Source organism: Anas platyrhynchos, chromosome 16 (genome assembly GCF_047663525.1).
Source record: "Anas platyrhynchos isolate ZD024472 breed Pekin duck chromosome 16, IASCAAS_PekinDuck_T2T, whole genome shotgun sequence".
Lineage (NCBI taxonomy): Eukaryota > Metazoa > Chordata > Aves > Anseriformes > Anatidae > Anas > Anas platyrhynchos.
This window is the reverse complement of record NC_092602.1, coordinates 16,709,904-16,733,081: the sequence shown is the minus strand read 5'-3', so window position 1 is coordinate 16,733,081 and position 23,178 is coordinate 16,709,904. Positions and strand designations below refer to the sequence as shown.

At 42.4% G+C, this 23,178-nt stretch overlaps 1 pseudogene; it reads left to right on the top strand.

Annotated features, from left to right (window-relative positions):
• The window catches only part of LOC119714994 (kinesin-like protein KIF27), a 43,914-nt pseudogene that overhangs the window by 5,862 nt on the left and 14,874 nt on the right, over nt 1-23,178 (top strand).

Here is a 23,178-nt window from a genome sequence, read left to right as displayed (position 1 = left end):
AAGGCTTTGCTCTCTTCGAGAGACTGATAACTTGATTTGATGAACTGAAGAAAGCTGGAAAAATGTTGGTTCCTCATTATTTTTCACTTGTTACTTTCTTTAGGGTTACTTTTCAAAAGAAGATTTCCCTGCTCACAAGCCAGTAGAAGACTTTCAGCCCAAGCAAGGGTGAAGACAGCTCTCTCCAAGAGCAGAGGAAGGCCCTGTGGAGAGAAGCCGAGCTTGTTAGCAGAACTCGTCGGCATGTCTAAACAAGGAGACGATTGCTACTTCTATTTCTATTCTACCTGTACCAAGGTATGGCTGGCTTTCCTTTGCTTTGCTTTTTTTTCCCCATTTTTTTTCAGGAAGGAGTAGATTAGGAGGAGGAAGCACGCTGGTCTTTGGTTAACTTGAGAACCAGATAGATTCTGAATTCAGTTGTAGCAACATTAGGCAGCAGCATGGCCATTTTTGAGGCTGTACTCTATTTTCCTCGTTGGTTTCCTTTTGGTTCCAGGGAGACAAATGTGCCTACCGCCACTGCGAAGCTGCTCTGGGCAATGAGACGGTCTGCAAGCTGTGGCAGGAGGGTCGTTGTTTCAGGAACGTCTGCCGATTCAGACACATGGAAATTGACGTGAGTGCCTAACGATGTGTTCTCAAAATCAATCAACAAAAGCATTTTTCAGTGCCGTAGGTGTACTGATTGTGCTTTTGCAGGATAGATTTGTTTGCTTCAAAATCATACTGGTTTCTGTTACCAAGAGAGGGGGTGGGAGGAAGCAGAGGAAAATAAAATCAATGCCTTAGGTATGTCTTAGCAAGATATATATATTTTTATTAGATGCTGACAGTTTTCTCAACAGATGCAGAATAGCTGTTAAATAGACTGCTAAAACCTGCTGGAGCAGGGGGGTAATAAACAGGCTGTTCTATCGTCATGGGAGCAGGCTTGATAATGAACTCTCAGGTCTCTTCTGACCCACAGTCCTTCCGATAACGCTGTTCTCGCTGCCTGGGGTAGGAAGTGGGGAAAGTTAAAGGTGCAGAAGAACTAAGTCTCCAAGAAGTAGTTCTAGACAGGGTTAACCTAGGCAATTTCAGATGTTCTTTTTCCCTCTGAATAATGCTAGTATAATCCTAGGTGTATTAGTTTAACCCACCCTCAACTGGTGTCTGAGAGTGCCTGTCTTCTCTAACTGAATGATGACAAATCTAAATGTGCATAGTGGTTCCAGCTTATGCAAACTTTGTGAATACGCCCAGAAATACTCCACTTAACTGAGAAACTGACCTTTGGAATGATGTTTCAGCACTGTGTTGTGACAGCTGTCATGATCTGGAGCTGCGCATCTCTTTGCAAGCCTCAGGTGCATGTTATCACGAGCTTTTCTTTCTTTCTGTCTTCAGAAAAAGTGCAGTGAGATTCCTTGCTACTGGGAGAAGCAGCCGGGAGGCTGTCAGAAAGCCAACTGTGCTTTTCATCATGCAAAGGGACGTTACATCGATGGACAATTCTTCCCACCAAGCAAGAGTGAGTTTAGGTCCTTTTTCTTGAAGTGCTGAAGACTTAATTTGGAGTATTACTTAGTGGGTGCCAATCCTGTAGGGGGCATCAGGTAACTGTTCATTTGTGAGTACAGGAAAAGGTCTGCAGTCATAGGTGTACTGCACGGAGTGTACTGCTGGTGTTTGTTTTCTGCTTTCGTGCTCAGCTTCTCTTGGCTTTGTGTGATGTTTGCCTTGCAGTTTGCTTCCTGTTGTTTCATCTTTTGCTGGGTGGTAGGGAGATGTGTTGTTGTTCGAAGGGAAGTCTTTGTTGACGGTGTAAACAGTGATGGGATGGGCAAAAGGAGATGATGAATTCATTGTCTGTGCGGGTTATCTGCCTTTCCTACCACCTCTTTGCTAAATTGTGGTCAAAGTTTTAAACTGCCATATTACCGATGATCATCCTCTTCCTCTAGCTACACTGCCAAGTCCGCGGACGATGATTTGAAAGTGGCTCAGATGTCACTGCAGCAAAACAAACTTTCTGTCCAGTCAAATCCCTCTCCACAGCTAAGGGGGTGATGAAAGTGGAAAACTCTGAAAATGTCCCAAGCCCTACACACCCTCCAGTTGTAATCAATGCTGCAGATGATGATGAAGATGATGATGGTGAGCATGTTTTGGTTCTTGGAAGGAATTTGTGCTGTAAATGATTGTGTAAATCTTTGGTTCTTGAAGGAATCTGTGCTGTAAAGGAATGTAGAAATCACAGATGACCTGAGGTCTGACTAGCGATAGGGCAGGCAGTGTGGCCAGGTCACTGGTGGCTTTGTCCGGCAGTCAGTGGACAGAACCTGAAACGTTGGAGGAAAGCTTAGAACCACTCCTGGCTTTAGCTGGTCTGTTGTGTAAAGTTCTATGTGAAACTAGGAAGGAAATTTCTTTTTTCTGTCTGAAGAGCAATGTGTTGTGTAGTAGTTAAAGCTGCAGAGAGAATCTAGAGTCCTAGATGTTTTGTCCTAGTGTATTCTACTTAGGAGTTCATCAGGTCAATGTAGCTCTTTAAAAAACAAAACAAAACAAAAGAGCAACAAAGTTTTTTATATGAAGCATGGGCTGAAGTGTCACTGCATGAGCTACTTAATCATGAACAATCTGGTCTATGCATAACTGAATAGATTTTTCCCCTTCAGACCAACTTTCTGAGGAAGAAGAAACTAAAACTCCTGTCCAGCAACCAGCTGTGGAAGGCAAAAATGGATTACGGGTGATTTCCACTCGCAAAGGCAGTTCTACTGCTACTAAACAAGGTATTCCAGCACCTTAGTAGGATAAATCAGAAGAACTTGACAGTTAACTCAAAAGCAGTGTGGTGTAAAAACACAACAAAATGTAGGGGTGCTGAATGGACTCGGTTATTTCCATGATCTCATTTCTGCCATGAATACCATCATGTGCCAATTGGGTCAGAAAGGTGAACTCCTTTTCTTTACTTTTGGAGAACAAAACAGGGCCACAGCATGGAGTTGAAATGGCTGCATGTGCAGCCTTGCAACCACTGTTGATAAGCCATATCTAACGATAGAGGGATCTAATATCGTGTAAATGGATTAAAATTAAAACTACATTTTTAAGCCTGAAGGATGAAAGGAGGGGCAAAATGCCCTTGGTTCTCTGGCTCTTTCACTTGTGAGGAGTGTTGACAGGCTTTATTCTAAATACTTCAGAAAGTTGCTGAGCGCTAAGAAGCCTGAGGAGCTGTGGTCCTCAGTGAGTGCCTCTAAGCCAGTCTCATGAACTGTTTCCTATTTTCAGAGGGAAATCTGAATTTTGGAATAAAAACACTTGAGGAAATCAAATCTCAGAAGATGAAGGAAAAAAATAAGAGACACAGTGGTGAGTTAGTACAGTCAGTACTTTAGGTGTTAGCTGAGCACGTGTTTCGATGATAGATGGTGGCAAATAAGCATGTTAGTAATAGACACAAGGAGACAGCGTGTGGGAAGATGCTCTTTTCAAAGTTCTTGGAAATCTGTGGCTTTATTAGTTTAGTTGAAGATGGAAGTGGTTCAAGAGGAACTGAGTTGTGTTTTCGGGCTATTCAGCGTATTTTCCTTGAAACAGTAGATCACCGTATTTAAAGCTATGTGGTTATTCCACAAATGCTTGAAAGTCTGCTCCTAACGTCAGCCTAGAGTCCTAAATTGTGATGTGCTGCTCATTTCTTTGTGGTGTTTGAACATTTGCCAGTTAACTGTAAATTCATGCATGTATACAAAGCTGTACGCAGACCAGGAAGCTGCTGATGCTCCAACTGAGTTTCTGGGTGTGCATTACGCTCCTCTTAACATGTGTGTTGGGGGCTTACAGCAGTGCTTACAGTAGAGCTATTTGACCTGCAGTGTGGGTTAAGGTGGGTAACATAGAAAAGGGATTCGGTGTTACTGAAACACTGGATATGTTACTTTTATCATAGTTAGCTTTGTTACATCATGTCTAAAACTAGACTGAAGCTCTTCAGGGCATTGTCCTGTCTTCTGTTTCTGAGAAGTACTTAAATGCTTTAGGGAACTGAAGCTAGAAATACACCCTTTTGTTTCAGTCATTTCACAGTTTAGCTTTCTAAATGTCTCTTTGTTTATCAAGTCTTTAGGGTGGAGTAAGCTCTGTGTACTTACAAATTGCTGCATCAGACATGCTAAAGCAGTGTTCCATGTCATTAGTAGGACCGACTTGGTCTTATCTGTTGTTTTAATATAAAAATCTGAAATAATCCATTCACGTATGCTGACATGGTTTGTAGAAAAGCATGACCTACAAATGAGTAAAGCACTAAATAAATAAATAAATAAATTACTACTTGCTAGAAATAACCATTGCTATAATGTTGCCTTAAAATTATATGGTACATGTATATAATGCTCATCTTCTGTTGGTGATGCATGAATCTGAGTAACAGGTACTTTTGGCTGCAGGAGCTGTGTTCACAACTCTTACTGCTTGGAGCAGACTGCACAGAGAGTTGCACTAACAGCCTGCTAGTGATATGCAGATCAGAACGTTTGGGAACTGGGTCATTTATGGGAGCTGTCAATCCATGCCATGATGGTGTTGCAAGTTGGATTATTGAGGGATCTTTTTGTAACGGGGTTACTTACTTCCTTGACACATTAGTGAAAGCCTTCTCTCAAGACTATGGCTCTTGCTAATACATAACACAAATGGAAACAATTTCAAATACTTGCTAGCAGGCTTTGCTTCCTTTTACCTTCATGCGGATTTTTCCTGTAGCCTATGTAGTAGGGAATATTGTTTTCAGATAAATAGGGTTTGGGCAACAGGCTGTTATTTACTTCCAATATTTTACCGCACTTCAAAACTCTTCCTTGAAAACTACTGTAGAAGTTGAAATGATGCTTCAGGTCATAGTTTGATCTGTGGAATTATGAAACTCCTTGTGGTATTTGATTAAGGAGGCATTGGGGAGGCATTGGGGAGGCAAGGACAATCCCCAGACAAGGACTGTATATCTCGAAACAAGACGCTGCAACTCATGATAAGGAAGCGGTAGACAGACAGAGAAACAAATGGAAGGACTATAAATCTCAAAACTGGACATTGGAATTCATTATAAAGATACAACAAATGGAAGAATTAGCAACAACCAGCGCTTGCAATTAAGAAACATGCCAACTCAGCAGATTCCTGACCAAAGGTGAAAAGTACACTGTGAGGAAGACTCGGGGTCTTCCTCCCAAAGACCCCTGCCCACAATTCTTGGGAGGCTCTACGCAGGTGCAAGGTGCCAAAAGGCTAATTAGCATGAGAAGCGAGGGAAGGCGGGGATAGGTAAGGAATATGTATAGGCACTTGTAGAATATTGAGAGATTGATTGTATAAATTCAAGACTGCTTTCCGCCTTGGGTATGCACGATAGGTGGAGAGATCCCCTGTGCATCATCCAGCGCTGCAATAAAGACTATACCACTTAAAGGAATTTCGGCTTCGATCTTTGAATCATATTTGAACACTTTCTTTCTGTGATCAAAAAGCTTCCTTAAACACAGCCTCAAGCTCAATTACACCAGTGTGTTTTTAATTTTCTACGGCTGGTTATTTCTATAGCAATACAGAATAACACTGCTCATAATTCCTGAGGTGGGGGGAACTATACCAGCCTCTGAAAGGGTGCTAGCAAGCACCTCTAATTAGCTGAAAGCTTTTGAGGTATCAGCCCATTGTTTTTTCAGGGAGGGGGGAATGGGAGCCATACTTTGAAACTGAAGTGCTAGGTGCTTAATAAAATGGGTCTGCCAGAATTGTAGGTGTGGTGCTAAAATATGAAGCCTGGCATGGTGGTAGGCCTTGGTGAATCACTGGATCCGTCTTTAGGTGTTGCAGAAGTGGGATAATTTGATCCTGCTGTAATATGAATAGTATTGAAATGTCCTACCAACTGAATTAGCAATGTTAACAACTATCTGCGACTCAACTAGAAAATAACCTGCAATCTCATGTATTTGCAATTCACTTTATAAACTCATTGCCATCCATTATGATGATGATGATGTAGAAACACCGAATTCAGGAATAAGGTTTTGTAAATTGATATCATGTTGTCACTATAGTATTTCAGTGAATTGGAACAGCAGAATTCCATGGGTAGTACTTGTTAAATGTACTTGTCAGCTGGGCTCTTAATTGCATGCCAACTACGATAAGACAGCAAAGGTATACTTACTGGTGTATTTATATTGGTGTATTTATAGACGAAAGAAGGGAGTTTGCAGCCACTTTATGTACCTGTGTAGAGGTTCAGCTACGTGTAATTGTTTTCAGATTGTATGTGCAAAAAGAAGGATTTGGCAGCATTAGCCACTGCTGCCACTGTACAAATAAAGACTGTTGTGCCGTTGTACTGTTTACATTAACTATAAATACACCACAGTAGAGAGAGACTAGAAATTCCAGGCTTTTACTGAAGAGTCATACTATAGTTCTTTTTTTTTTTTTTCTTAAGCCAAGCACAGCAGGGAGTCTGCAGACAAAACTTTGAGTGTTGTCTGCTTTAGAGCAACATCCAGCATCATAAGTTCTTGTGGAACATGACTGAGCACTTTTATCTGGTGCTTTTTCTTGCTGTAAAGATGCACCTGTAATCTTTTCTCTGAGCTTCAAGTTTCAACATATTTTGTGTCCAGCTAGTAAGAGCATGAAGTCTCTCAACTTTAACTAATTTCCTCAGCTGGTTAACTATATAGTTATTTAGCATTAAAATATTTGTCAATGTATGCACATGTGTGCATATGTGCACAGTCTTGTCTGCACAAAAATCCAAATGTATCCTGTTCTGTCATTTAAAGAGTGACAAATATGAATTACTTATGATGTAGATATGATTGACCTGTATTTTCTAGATACATAGTTGTGGTCTGATCAGCTAATCTGAATATCAGCATCAAGTAGATTCACAGCTCAATGGCCGTTTTCTCCTAAGATGACCAGCTTCATTTTCTCTTCTTTTGAGAGAAATGGAGTTGAGTAACTTTGTGTGACGAGAATGCTCTTTTCTATAACCTTTTTGTCTCCTGTAAACTTAAGAGTAGAGCATGGTTCTTTCATCTCTGAAAAGTGAAATGACATATTCCTTTTAAATCATTATTTTGGGGAATGGTCTCTGCCATGCTATTGTTGCATGTTGACATATCTGAGTATATATGGAGCACCTATACAATTTTGGACTGGAGAAATTCTGGAGTTAAGTGGTAAAGAGAGCCTGTGGAAACTTCTGCAGAGTCTCATGTTCTTTTGTAATAGTACTTAATAAGGAACAGATTTGTAGGTTATCTAAGCAGATAACTCAAGAACTTGTTTCAAAATCTAAAGATCCCTTTTGAACAGTAATTTCAAGAAGTATGTATTATCTCACTACACCACTGTCATAATATGTCAGCATATCTAGATGTCTGTTTTCTATGAAATTTGTAATCAGAGATGGATATCATCACTTTCAATACTCTGCTAATTGACCAAACTCTGCATGGAAAAATTGCAGTTGGACAAACATAGATATACGCAGGATCTAGCTTTAATGTTAGGTAAATGATTTGATCTTTAGAATGGTGTCCCAGGGATGTACATGTTGCTTTTAGCTACAGGCAACAACAGAAGGCATAAGTGTTACTTAGTTCTGTCTCCTCCCAACGTATCCTCTGTGTCTTGCTCTAAGAACAGGTGAACTTGATGTTTGTGGACGGTACCAGCTGAAATGCTGGGTTCACCTCCCTGTGGAGAAAACTGCTTGCTGAATCTCCAGTGCATTGCAAACAAAATTAAACTTCTTGTAAAAGAAGAGATAAGGCTGCTTACCCCAAACTGGAGCTTGCGTATGTGTATTATCTACTTCATTTTTAAATTGTGTTTGTCAGGCTCTGGAGATGGCATCTGAAATAGTTTTTAAGCACTAAATTATTCTATTCTATTCTATTCTATTCTATTCTATTCTATTCTATTCTATTCTATTCTATTCTATTCTATTCTAATTGTGTCTATTTCCACCCAGAACATGAAGACCAGCTTCTTGTAGAGCCACCTTTTTTCCACGAAATCTCTCAAGAGCGAATGTATTAGCCTAAAATATGTTTGGTAGATTGTTGTTTTTTTTTTTTTATTTTATGTAATTCTTCTTTAGTTACCTAAGGTAATACAGTGTAGTCGGTTAAAATATAAATAAATTATACTGTATCTTTTTGATTTCTCCCTCATTCCCCCAATTCCAGCCCTGTCTTATGCTTTCTGAGCCAAAAAAAAACACTTCTGTGGTTTAATGATATGAATTTTTGCTTGTTTGATCAAACAATGTTTTCATTCTACCTTCTGTGCTACTTTCCCAGGAAACTGATAATTAAAAGAAGCCAGCTCCCTAGAATTTCAGACATGGCAGTGGAATCTGCTCTAATCAGTTCAGTCCCTACCATTGCGTCTCGTTTTGCCTTACTACAACTGGAAAGTGATACTGATTCAGAGCCTGGAAAAGGCAGAAGTGGCCGACGTGCTGGTAAATCTCTAGCTTCAGGGTGTAGATCTATAAATGTGAAGAAAGGAGAGAAAAGAAGAAAAAGGAGAGAACATCAGCAGAGTGAGGCCAATGATGTAAAGGGATTATATTTTCAACAGTGAGTAAGGTTGTTGTCTCATCAAGAGTTTTTGCTGTCCCTGAAAAGTCATTGGTTTTGGTTTTCCCTGTGAAAGAAGAACTACTTAATCGCAGATTACATCTTTACATTGTCCTGTCTTATGTTTCTGAGAAGTACTTACACGCTTTAGGGAACTGAAGCTGGAAATACACCTTTTTGTTTCAGTCATTTCACAGCTTAGCTTTCTAAATGTCTCTTTGTTTATCAAGTCTTTAGGGTGGAGTAAGCTCTGTGCACTTACAAATTGCTAAAGCAGTGTTCCATGTCATGAATGGGACCGACTTGGTCTTATCTGTTGTTTTTCATATACAAATCGGACAGAATCCGTTCGCGTTTTGCTCCTTGAGCTCTGTCGGCATTGTGTCTACAGATGTGTCTGTGTGTGGACGTGTGCCTGGGCACTCCCGGCGGCTGCTGGGCCAGCAGCTGCGAGCAGTTGTGAGCGTGGCTCGCCTACTTGGAGACCGCTTGTGTTTGAGGGAAAACTCAGCCTTTACCGCTGAGCTCCACCGGAGCCATAAGGAGACGCTCTCCTCCATGACGAGCGCGGCGATGGAAGCCGCATTTCGCACCCCTGCTTTGACCACAAGCAGACGGCCCCCTCCACCCTCCCCAGGACTCGAGGGCGAGCTGTGCGCGTCCCTGGGGGCCGGGGGCTGCCCCCCGCTGCCCCCCGGTGTCCCCTCACACCCACCCCTCAACCCCCACTCCGCCTGCGCCCTCCTGCTGCGGGGGGCCACTGTGCGCGGCGGGGCGGCGCCGCCGAAGGTTGCGGACGTTGCCTAGCGAGGTGCTGTCACCAGCAGCGCGGGCGGCCCAGGCGCGGCCCGCCGGCCCCTCAGCCCGCCCGGAGGCTGCCTCCCGCCGCCCGGAGCAGGTTTGGAGCGGGGAGCGACGGGGCCGGGGCTGGGGCTGGGGGGAGCCGCCCCACAGCGCCGCTGAGCCGGCATTTTGCTTGGTGTTTGTTTGAGGAAGTAGGAGATGGGATCTCTCCCCTCCTCCGCCCCTCCCCTCCCGCGACTGGTTTGGGTGTCATTTTGGGAGGGGGGGGCGGGGGGGGAGTCAGTAAGTTTTCAGCATGTGCTCGTGATTGCCGTGCCCTTTCTGAAATGAGCAGGATTTCAGGCTCTTGCTTCTCTTTCTTGGCTTCCCTTTGCTCTGTTCTGTACAACAAGGCTTTTTGTCAGCTTCCAAAGTTTCTCAGCTCTGAATGGACAAGCCCTCAATGCAAATGGGTGTGAGTGAAATGCCAAAACTCTTCTCTTTGCAACCACAGAAGACTTGTGTTTCAATCTGGTTGCATTTTCATGCAGGCTGAATTTGATGTGCTTAGCTGGTGAGTTCTGCCAGTTGGGTAACAGAGCAAAAAGGCTGCGTGGGAGTTGAGCAAGAAGGAAGTTCAGCAAACTTTCCTTTGCATGGCAAAGCCTCCTTGACTGAGAATCAGCAAGAGCAGAAGATGTGTTTGGGATCCGGCAGCATTTGATACCCATCGAGGCTTTGGAGTGTTTCTGGTAGACATTTGTAAAGAAATCCTATTCGATGCTTCTTCTTGTGCTTCAGAATTAATAGATGGGGGGCAGTATAAGGAACCATGGTTGCTGAAATATAGAATCATAGAATCATAGAATATCCTGAGTTGGAAGGGACCCTTAAGGATCATCAAGTCCAACTCTTGACACCGCACAGGTCTACCCAAGTTCAGACCATGTGACTAAGTGCACAGTCCAATCTCTTCTTAAATTCAGACAGGCTCGGTGCAGTGACCACTTCCCTGGGGAGCCTGTTCCAGTGTGCAACCACTCTCTCTGTGAAGAACCCCTTCCTGATGTCCAGCCTAAACTTCCCCTGCCTCAGCTTAACCCCATTCCCGCGGGTCCTGTCGCTGGTGTTAATGGAGAAAAGGTCTCCTGCCTCTCGACACCCCCTTACGAGGAAGTTGTAGACTGCGATGAGGTCTCCCCTCAGCCTCCTCTTCTCCAGGCTGAACAGGCCCAGTGCCCTCAGCCGTTCCTCGTACGTCTTCCCCTCCAGGCCTTTCACCATCTTCGTAGCCCTCCTCTGGACACTCTCCAACAGTTTCATGTCCTTTTTATACTGTGGTGCCCAGAACTGCACACAGTACTCGAGGTGAGGCCGCACCAGCGCAGAGTAGAGCGGGACAATCACCTCCCTTGACCTACTAGCGATGCCGTGCTTGATGCACCCCAGGACACGGTTGGCCCTCCTGGCTGCCAGGGCACACTGCTGGCTCATATTCAACTTGCTGTCTACCACGACCCCCAGATCCCTCTCTTCTAGGCTGCTCTCCAGCGTCTCATCGCCCAGTCTGTACGTGCAGCCAGGGTTTCCCCGTCCCAGGTGCAGGACCCGGCACTTGCTCTTATTGAACTTCATGCGGTTGGCGATCGCCCAGCTCTCCAACCTATCCAGATCCCTCTGCAAGGCCTTTCCACCCTCATTTGAGTCCACAACTCCTCCAAGTTTGGTGTCATCAGCAAACTTGCTCAAAATGCCTTCTATTCCTACATCCAGATCGTTTATAAAAATATTGAAAAGTACCGGCCCTAAAATGGAGCCTTGAGGGACCCCACTGGTGACCGCCCGCCAGCCTGACGCAGCCCCATTCACCATAACCCTTTGGGCCCTGCCCGTTAGCCAATTGCTCACCCATCGTATGATGTTTTTATTTAGCTGTATGCTGGACATTTTGTCCAGTAGGATCCTATGGGAAACCGTGTCAAAAGCCTTGCTGAAGTCCAAAAAAATCACATCAGCTGGTTTCCCTTGGTCCACCATACGGGTGATCTTATCATAAAAGGAAATCAGGTTAGTTAGGCAGGACCTACCCTTCACAAACCCATGCTGGCTGGGACCAATGACTGCTTTGTCCCCCAGGTGCGCCTCAATACGTTCGAGAACCATCTTCTCCATGATTTTACCAGGCACTGACGTGAGACTGACAGGCCTGTAATTGCTAGGGTCTTCTTTCTGACCCTTCTTGAAAATCGGCACAACATTTGCCAGCTTCCAGTCTACCGGGACCTCTCCAGACTCCCAGGATCGTTGAAAAATAATTGAGAGAGGTTCCGCGATGACGTCCGCCAGCTCCTTCAGCACCCGGGGATGAATCCCATCCGGACCCATGGACTTGTAGGGATCCAGGTGGAGTAGCAGATCCCGCACACGTTCAGGGTCGGTCGGGAGTTTGTCATCCCCACCGTCCCGGTCCTCCAGCTCGGGGCACCCTGGGTCCCGAAGCCCATCATCGGCATTGAAGACAGAGGCAAAGAAGGCGTTAAGCGTCTCTGCTTTGCCTATGTCATCGTCTGTGAGAAGACCTTCCCTGTCAAGGAGCGGCCCTATGTATTCTTTAGTTCTCCTTTTTCCATTCACATATCTAAAAAAACCCTTTTTATTTTCTCTCACAGACACAGCCAGCTTCAACTCTAGGTGTGCTTTAGCCACACGAATTTTCTTCCTACAGACACGAGCAGCATCCCTGTATTCTTTCCATGTCACCCGGCCCTCCTTCCAGTAGCGAAACACTCTCTGTTTCCGCCTAATCTCCATTAGAATGTTCCTGGTCAGCCACGCCGGCCTCCTGCCCCGCCTGCCTGACTTGCGATATTTAGGAATCGCCTGATCTTGTGCTTCTAGGAGGCATCGCTTAAAGAGTGACCAGCACTGGTGGACATCAAGGCCTTCAAGAGCAGCTTCCCAGGGGACCTTGCTGACTAGTTCCCCGAGCAGCCTGAAGTCCGCCTTCCCCATATCTAGGGATGAGGTTTTGGTGGCACTTTTCCTTCTGTCACCGTAAATTTTGAACTCAACCACTTCATGGTCGCTATGACCGAGGCGGCCACCAATCACCACATCTCCCACCAGACCCTCTCTGTTTTCTAGCAACAGGTCTAGGAGGGCACCTTTCCTAGTTGGCTCCGTTAGCACCTGCACCAAAAAGTTATCATCTAGGTGCTTCATGAACCTCCTGGACTTGCTCGTGTCAGCCGTGTGGCACTCCCAGTTAACGTCTGGCAAGTTGAAGTCCCCCATAAGGACAAGGGGAGTTAATCTCGAGGCCTCTCTTAGTTCTGTAAAGAATAAGTTATCGGCGCTATCGTCCTGGCCAGGCGGTCTGTAATAGACTCCCACAACGACATCCCCTTTATTCGTTCGTCCCTTGATCCTTACCCAGAGGCTCTCAACTTTGCCATCGCCGACCTGAAGTTCCACACAGAATATATTAATATTATAATATTATTAATATTATAATATTATTATATAATATATAATAATATTATATAACTAATAAAAAATAGTTCCATATGGGCATAAAGAGACGGATTAAAATCAGAGGAATGCTTGGTGTGTAGTAATCACAACTATTTAAAATCATACCCCCCATGTAAGCAACACGACAGCTTTCTGTGCTTCTGAAATTCTAAATACTTGGCCCTTGTAAGCAGAAGATGGCTTTCAAGCACGTGTGTGTCTATAGGTATTAATTCCGGATAAAAAGGTTTTTTTGAATAATTTCTGTTGCCTATGCATCGGTACTGTAGCAGTGAGAAAATAAGGTTCATTGTAAGTCTATGCTTTATCAAGAGTTCATTAACAAGATCTTACAATATTGTTGCTTCATCCGGCAGTATAACGTCCAAACAGAAAGTCTGACCACTTTCAGACCAAAGGTTAAGTCTGCTAGCTTAGAAGGTAATAGAAGCAAAATTAGTTTCTGCACTGGTTTAACAGTTGTTAACATATCTGCTTTTTTATCACAGTTCCTTTCCAGGGTGTAATGTTGCTTATGTATTCTTTGGGAAACTCTTCAACATTCTGCTTCAGCAGGGAGTTAATTCTTTCTTCTTTAACTCGGAAAACATTTTTTCTTAGGTGCAGAAAATTGCAAATGAGGTGAACAGAGGAATTGTAACAGATCTCGTAATGACTTCCTGAATACTGAGTGGGGAGCACAGAGATGGAGGCCGGCATGGAGGAGATCCTGGTTAAAGTTGCAGTAAGGGTCAGACCTCTGCTTTCCAAGGAAGTACTTCATAACCACCAAGTATGCGTGAGATTAGTCCCAAATACACAACAAATAATCATTGGGAAAGACCGTGTCTTCACTTTTGATGTTGTATTTGGCAAAAACTCAACCCAAGAAGAAGTTTATCCAGTTTGCATTAAACCTCTTCTAGTGTCTTTGGCTGAGGGATATAATGCTACAGTATTTGCATACGGACAGACAGGTTCTGGGAAGACTTACACCATTGGAGGTGGTCACATTGGTACGTTGTAAAAAGTCTTTTTTTGTGTGTGTGTGAACAATGTAGTTCTGCAAATTAAGTATTTAATACATAACAGATGATGCTTGAGAATTTTTAAGAGATAATGAAAAAATGTATAGCAAAAAAAGACATATATATTCCAAAGTTTATGTGATGGTTGTGTTCTAAACACAAATTCTGTGTCCGTTAGGCTATACCAAAAGTATGAGAGAAAAAAAAAATAAAAAAAAATTAAAGTGCTCTTTCCCATTCTCTATTCTAACAGGCAACTTACCCTACTTTCTGAAACACAGTGCTTTAGAAATTTTGGCTCCATTTATCCTACTTAGAAAGTATCTGCTTTAGGTAATTGTATGAAGCAAACTCACTCTTGGACTTTTTTCAGAGTCTGACAAAGAGATTTCATAGATAAATTTCATGGAATAGAATCCTAGAATGATTTGGGTTGGAAGGGACCTTAAAGATCACCCAGTTGCAACCCCCCGCCACGGGCAAAGATGTCACCCACTAGACCGGGTTGCCCAGGGCCCCATCCAGCCTGGCCTTGAACACCCCCAGGGATGGGGCATCCACAGCTTCTTTGGGCAACCTGTGCCAGTGCCTTGCCACCCTCTGAGTAAAGAATTTCTTCTGAATATCTAATCCAAATCAACCCTCTTTTAGTTGGAAAGCCATTCCTCCTTGTCCTATCATTACACCACCTGCCAAAGAGTCCCTCCAGAGTCCCTCCCCAGCTTTCCTGTAGGCCCCCTTTAGGCACTGGCAGGCTGCTGTGCCTAAAGCCTCTTCTCCAGGCTGCACAACTCCAACTCCCTCAGCCTGTCTTCGTAAGAGAGGTGCTCCATCTCTCTAAGTATCCCTGTGGCCCTCCTGGACTCTCTCAAATACTTCCACGTCCTCGTGCTGGGGGACCCAGAGCTCCAGGTGGGGTCTCACGAGAGCAGAGCAGAGGGGGACAATCACTTCCCTCCCCCTGCTGGCCATGCTGCTTTTGATGCAGCCCAGGATATGGTTGGCTTTCTGGGCTGGAAGCACACATTGCTGGCTCAGGTGGAGATTCTGATCAACCAACACCGCCAGGTCCTTCTCCTCAAGGCTGCTCTCAATCTGTTTTCTGTCCAGACTGTAGTTGTGCTTGTAACTGTTCCAGCACAAGTGCAGAACCTTGCATATTGGCCTTGTTGAACTTTATGTGGAATTCAAATTTTGCTTTTTTAAAGGCAGATATCTGAAACTCTACTATTCGACTTACTTGGTATTTCCAAGTCAGTGTTTCTCAAACACCTGAGACTGGAAACTACTATTTTTCTGTATTAGTTCGCAGAAGAATTCTTCAGCTTCTGCATGTATACAATTTTGCTTTCTGACTTTCCCTGAAATCGTGTATCACCAGCTCTGGTTATCTTCCCTTCCGTATCGAGAAGTCACAATTTGTTTGTCTGTTCTGCTGAATAAGAGAGAAGAAGTGGAGTAGCAGGAATTAGAAGACTATCTGGATTTTTCTTGGTCCTTGATTCTGAATTTGAAACCCTGAAATTCGTTCTTTTTGCATAAAGGATTTGAAGTTTTATCATTAATTCATTAGCAAGTTCAAAATATTTTTTTCTTCTAGCGTGATTTTTTACTAATTTAATTTTCTTGTAGTCTCGTACCCGCAGAAAGTAGTAAAGTTCTGTATCATTTCCATGCATTTCTGATCAACAGAAAAGCAAATCTTTACATGAAAACTTGGGAAAACTGAGCTCTTCCTATTCCTTATTATATTGAGTAATAAACCTCGCAGACTTCTCTTTAGTTTTAGTCTTTGTAATTTGTGTGACAGAATGACTGCAAGTGTCTGTGACATCTGTGTTTCTATTTTAGCATCAGTTTCAGAGGATGAAAAAGGCATAATCCCACGGGCTATTCAGGAGTTATTTCAGCATATTTCTGAAAACCATAACATCGATTTCCGAGTGAAGGTATCTTATATAGAGGTTTACGAGGAAGAACTTTGAGATTTATTGGAGTTGGAGACCTCTGTGAAAGATTTACATATCTGAGAAGATGAAAACGGAAATACAGGTAGGATTTCAGCTCTAGAACTTCGTGCATTTGATTTCTGTTGTGTGCACAAATTATTGTTTCCATCTCTTGAAAAGAGAGCTTACCGATGACTAATACTAGACGAAGTCACGTTTTCAAAATATCAATTCAGTTTAGCTGATCTGAAGCAGCCTTCATTTGAGATTCCTATGAACAATATCAATGTTCCTCCAGAAGCAGCATCAGGTGGTAAGGTAGTACTGTTACTGTTTCTGCAAATTCAGCATAGAAACACAATTGTGCATGATTATTCAGTTGAATGAATGCTTTAAGATTAAGCCTTTGCTTCTCACTTCAAAGTTATATTTGTTAAGCTACTTATGCTGTAAATATCTGCTTCCATTCCACTAAGAACTATGTTCTTAACATAGGGTGGGAGTCACTTTTACTACAAACTTTCAAAATTTCTGTCTTTTTTTTTTTTTTAACTGACAAAGTAAGCTTTGAGCTAGGTTTGCTCATACTTTTTTTCTAGATAGCACTAGGTTGCAAATTGCATAAGACGATGTGTAAACACCTAAGTGTATTCTGTGTATTCTGTTTACAATACTGTTTCAAATGGTGTGACAAAATACACCCATATATTCTATTTCTGCAGGTTTCAGATGTGCTGTACTTCGTGCTTTCCACATACTGTTTTATTTTATTTAGCTATGTGCTACGACCTTATAATAATGCAGGCTTGTATGCTTGTGTGATTTGTGTTTATAGATTGACTCTTCATAATTGCAGTAAGCTTTTACTGAAAAGTTTAAAATTAATGTAATTATTCTGATTTTCTTTTGGTGTTTGAAGTGATTGTTGGTGCTAAGGAATTCCAAGTAGAATGTGCAGATGAAGTGATGAGCCTGTTGGAAAGTGGCAATGCAGCTCGTCACGCAGGCACAACACAAATGAACGAACACTCTAGTCGATCACATGCCATTTTTACTATCAGTATTTGTCAGAAACAATCTGCAGAGTCTCAAAAAAAATAGTGATCCACAGGATTCATCTTGGAAATCAGTCCAGATGATTGCTTCAAAGTTCCATTTTGTGGATTTGGCAGGATCAGAGAGGGTGACAAAGACTGGAAATACCAGTGAAGGATTCAAAGAATCAATTCAAATCAATAGTGGTTTGTTGGCCTTGGGAAATGTCATCAGTGCGCTTGGAGACCCAAAAAGGAAAAGCGTACATATTCCATACAGGGATGCTAAAATCACTCGCATTCTGAAAGACTCCCTAGGAGGGAACGCCAAGACTGTCATGATAACATGTATAAGTCCATCCTCATCAGACTTTGATGAATCTGTAAATTCGCTCAAATATGCAAACAGAGCCAAAAACAGTTGTCAACTACAACCCTGATCAAGACCGGATTGATGAAATGGAACTTGAAATCAGATTGCTCCGAGAAGCTTTGCAGAACCAACAAGTTGGTAATCAGTGTTGACATGACTTAAATCAAGAAAGAACCCGAATCAGTTTGCTAGAAGAACAGCTCACCCAGCTTCAAGCTCAGTGCTTCAGCTACAGAAACTGTTTGGATGAAGCCTTCCCATTCCTGGTTGATTTGAATGATGATGTTAGCTTAAAAAGCAGGAAGCTCTCACCGTGCAGCAAATTGACACTGGAACTGGCACCATGCAAGAGCCCCATCATATCACAATTCTTCAGCTGAGGAGAGAACTAAAGAACTGCCAGGTATTTCATTCTAAGTTGATTGTTTAGGTACCTATGAACAAATCAGGAAAGCTAATGTGTCTGTCTCGTAGGAGGAGGAGATAGAGTTCCAACAAGTTAGAATTTTATAAAATCAACCTATTTTCATTTTTCACACTGAATTCTGGTAAGCCTGTAGATTGTTACCTCGCAATCGCATACACAAATTCTGGCTTTTCTTGGTTCTCATCATCCTAAATTACAGCTCTGTTATTTATTCTTCATTTTTTTTCTCTGGCTTATTGTAAAGCTCTGCTTCCCAGGTTCAAAACAGTGTAAGAGCTGGGTTTAAACTGAAAGATACCCAGGTAAGCATGCCATCCACAGCTCGGAGGAGATGGTTAGGGAGATGCTAAAATAAACAGGGCAATAAAGGCTCTTGAGCAGCTCTTAAGAGTTGTATTTACTTGAAAGATATAGGTTGTACAGAAAAGATACAGTTGTACAGAAGTATCTGTCTTTAGAATGGTAAGACATAGTGTGTCTATACTTTGCATTTGGCTCCTAAAGGTTTTCTGGAAGGCCAACTACATTTGGAAGTAACCTTCAATCACTATTGGATCACTTGCCCAGAAAAACATCTGAAAAAAAATAACATTATAATTTCTTTAATCTTTAGGCTCTTCTTTGAGATGAAAAATGAGGAGGGCCATCCTTATTTTTTTGTTTGAGAAGTGTATTAATATTATGATTGATGCTGAGATTTTACAGCCAAATCTCACAGCACACCGAAGAAAGTAATTGGATTTAAATACCCACTTTGTAAGGTAGTGTTGGTTATGGGTCCATTATTTCCTTTGGGAGAAAGAAACTTGTCAAAACAAAATCAATAGATGAGAAACAGAAGTAAAGAAACGACTGGTGGAAACCACTTTTGAAGGGAGCAGCTGATTCCCCAGAGGGCCATGCTGCCATAGCCACAGGGACCTTGACAGCCTAGAAAGGTGGGCTGACAAGAACCTCATGAAGTTCAGCAAGGGCAAGTTCAGAGTCCTGCACCTGAAGAGGAACAACTGCAGGCACTAGTGCATGCCGGGGGCCACCCTGCTGGAAAGCAGCCCTGCAGAAAAGGAGCTGGGCATCCTGGTGGCCACCAAGTTGAACATGAGTCAGCCATGTGCCCTTCCTCCTAAGAAGGCTAGTGGTTTTGTTGGCTGCACTAGGCAAAGTGTCACTAACAGGTCAACAGATGTGATCCTTCCGCTCAGTGAGGCCACAGCTGGAGTAGTGTGTCCAGTTGCAGTTGCAAACTGTATTTTGTGGTGCGTTATACACAGCATAGGCAGCCAGTCAAAAGAGGAGTCTCCCACCATATTTAGCATTGATGTGGCCTCACCTTGAGTATCGTGTGCTCAGGGGCACCCCAGTTGAAAAAGGATGTGAAGATAATTGAAAGTGTGAAGAGGAAGGCAACAAAGCTGGTAGAAGGGCTGGAAGGCAGGTCCTATGAGGAGAGACTGAGAACACTTGTGTTGTCCAGTCTGAAGAATAGGAGGCCAAGAGGCGACCTCATGGCTCTCAGCAACTTGCTGAGGAGGGAAGGTGCTGGTCTGTGCTGCTGGTAACTGAGGGAAGAATGCATGGGAATGGCACAAAGCTGTGGGGGATGTCCAGTTCACGCTGGACATCAGGGAAAATTTCTGTACCATGAGGATGGTCAGACACTGGCACCGGCTTCCTAGTGAGCTGTTTGGTGCCCCATGCCTGTCAGTATTCAGGAGGCGTTTGGGCACTGCCCGCAATAACATGCTGTAACTTTAGGTTAGTCCTGAAGTGGTCAGCCAGTTGGACTTGATGATCTTTGTAGGTCCTTTCCAACTTCTCTACTGCATTCTGCTTGATTCTGTTCAGTTCCGGGCTCCCCCATGCAAGAGATTCAGGGACATAATGGAAAAAGTGCAGCAGAGGGCCACAAAGATGCTTAAGGGACTGGAGCACCTCTCCAATGAGGAAAGGCTGAGAGAGATGGGACTGTTCAGTTTGGAGAAGAGGAGGCTCAGTGGGGGATTTTAGCAATGTCTTACAAATACCTGAAGGGAAGGTGCAGTGAACGTGCAGCCAGGACAAAAGGCAGTGGGCATATACTGGAACACAAGAGCTTCTAGGCAAACATCTGGAAGCACTTGTGTACTGTGTGGTGGCCGTGGCTGTGCACTGGAACAAGTTGCCCAAAGAAGTGGAGTCATCCTCTGAGACCTGCAAAAGCCACCTGGACATGGTCCTGGGCAACCTGCTCAAGGTGGCCTTGCTTGAGCCAGGGGTTAAACCAGGTGACCTCCAGAGGTCCTTTCCAGCCTCAGCTGTTCTGTGATTCCATGGTGGGAGAATTTGCCATATATACGTCACAACTTTGCAGTTCTACTCACATCTTTGAACAACAAATAAATGTATGTATGTATTTAATTTTCCAACTTCAAGAATAACAATGCCTGCTTTTCCACTGGCTGAATTTTCCTTTTATTATCTAGCAGGCTCTAGCTATGGATGAAGAAGTATTCAGCCAGAAGGATCATGAATTGAAGATATTGCAGAATCAGATAAAGACATTAATACAGGAAAATGAAGAGCAACTGGAATCTTTAAAGAAGGCTGAAGAAAGACATAGATTACAGGTATTTTTCCTCTGGCATATATTACATATATCTATATCAAACCATCCGTCCACTATAGGAATGTACTCATGATTTCAAGACAGATCCTTCAGAATTTTTTTGGATGTAAACACCTACCAGTCTTACAAGCACCTTGTTTGAATTAGAGCTGTATTCCCTAATGAGCTGAGATCATCTAGTGGGTGAATCACAGTACTGTGATTCCTGAAGTTTGTGTATCAGCCTAACTGCCACAGCCTTCCTGTATGATATTAAGTGATTCATTCACCCTCTCTTTGCTTCCTGCCTTCCTCCAGATCTGTGTTGTTGCTAAGTTGTTTCAGGACGATTCATGATTTAGGACTTGAAAGGCTTTAAAAGATTGTTTAGAATCTCAAAAAGACCATCAAGTTCCTACAGAATGCTTTAATTGAAAGGCTGTGTAGAAACATGCTTTGTTATATCTTTATTCAGTGTGAGAGTAAAGTATTGTTGCCTTTTGACTTTTTAAGACAGAATTTCATCCTAGTATTCTGAGAGTTTACTATTACAAGAAGCTGAGTGACACAGTGGAAACACTGCTTGCCTCCTTCCCTCTCTAGATCTTGTATATGCTAATGAAATTGTAATGGGTAGTAAGTGAATAGCATTTCAAGATCCAGGAGACCATATATAGGATAGTTGATAGATCTAACTTTATAGGATGATAGATCTGACCTTTTTTAAAGGGAACAGCATAAACATGGCTAGTTAGTACTCTTCTCCTTTTTCTCCTTTTTTTCCTTATTCTCCTTATTCTCCTTATTCTCCTTTTCCTCCTTACTCTCCTTTTCCTCCTTATCCTCCTTTTTCCTCTTCTTTGCTGATGGCTTGGGGAGAGTCAATGAATGAAAGGTAAGTACACTGGTCACCATCTTTTCCTTCCCTCTGTAACTTTTTTTCTGTTCTGTCATCTCTGGATAGGCTTTTTTTGTGTGTTTTCCTTTTTTAACCCATACTGCATATTGTCAGCTTATTAGACTGAAACAATCCATGCTTCTAATACACATAGATGCTTATATACGATTATGCTTATAATTGTATCCTATGGAGGATACGAGGCAGATGTTATGAACAGAAACAGTTGTACTGTAGGCAAAAGATCGCAGCTCTCACTTTTACTTAAAAACAGAAAAATCAGTATAATAATTAAATCAAATGCTTGTGTCAAATGGCTTAAAGTTGTATGCACAGGAAAGTGTCGTTTCAATGATACATGATAGAATAAGAACTGTAAAAGTAGCATGTAAATGTTTGTACCCATGTATTTATGTAACAGGTTATGCACTATGGGGTTGTATGTACAAGGGCATAAGGGACAGAGTCTTATAGGGATTAAAAAAAAAAAAAAGTTGTAAGGTGGAGTTGCCCATTACTACTTCCACAATCATAAAATGTATGGTATTGACATATATATTCTTTTTGCTATGACACAGAAATATTATGTATTGTATTCCAACAAAATGTCAATTTGTGGGGCATTGTCTATGTATGGGGAAAGGACTTGCAGTCTAAGAAGATGAGAAAAAAAGAATAAATAAAAAATATATGATTCAAAGTAGGAGAATGCATACTTTAGTTAACTATCTCTAGCTGTTATTCAAATTTCCTGTTGGTAGGCAAGATTTTCGATGTATTCTGAAAGGAACAGAGAAGACTGAAAATTGTATGGTCTTGGCCTTATGGATAAATCAGTTCAGTGAAGATATGTAATTTTGAACAATGCACAGAGATTGCTGTAGGAAAGGCAAGTAAGTTCTTCAAACTAGCATTACCGACAAATTTGAGGCTGGGTAGAAAAGAAAGTAACGGTTGATACAGGGGATCCTGGGGTCACGTCCAATTTTATGAATGTTAATTAATAAAAATAATCTTTCAAGTTGGACCACTCCAAGAGGAAGAGGAAGCCTACATGTATGTACATTTCATTCTTTAAACTCAGACCATGTGCTTCATTTGAACATTTTTCTTGAATTACCGTTTTATTTATCCATGAACACACAAATAAGGCAAGCAAGGGCTGATAAATATGTCATCTACTTCTCACTAGATGTCTAAATCTAGCTGACATAATTTATATAGGACAGGTCCTTTAGAGACAAAAATGTCTCAAAAAAAAAATGATTGGAGTTTGGGGAGAGGTAAGATTCTACCTGTCATGCCAGAGAATTTTCAGTTTGTTGCAGAATTTGCCTGTGCACTGCAGAAGAATTTAGAGTTGGTGAATGATATACAAGAAGACTGACCTTTATAATGAATTTAGAAAGGTATGATGCAAACCTGATGATCAGCAACCGTTTTTGTTTTTGTTTTTGTTTTTGTTTTTGTTTTTTTCATATGAGAATGAAAAAATGGTGGAACAGCAAATCCTTATTGATCAGCTAAAAGAAAAATTAGAGAAGTTTATGGTTGTGAAAACTTGGGACTTCTCAAGTGCTTGTGGAGATGGGCCTGCTGTTACGGCATCTGCAAGAAGGCCATACAGTGTCCCACTCACAAAGAGTCTGCTACACTCCCTTTACCCATCTTCAGGGACAGAGACACGAAAGGTAAGGTCTACCTAAGCATTACATTTTTTTTAACAGTTATCGTTCAATAATTCTATTGGGCGTGACAAATTATGGTGACCTATTGTCAGCTGCTGTTTGGCTTTGAAGCATTTTAGCATTGAAGACTGAAAAAGTACTTTCGAATGTCTTGCGACACACGCTATGTCCCAGTTGTCCAAAATCTATGGGTTTACATTTTGAATCCCAGAATGGCTGGAGTTTGAAGGGACCTTTAAAAATCATCTAGTCC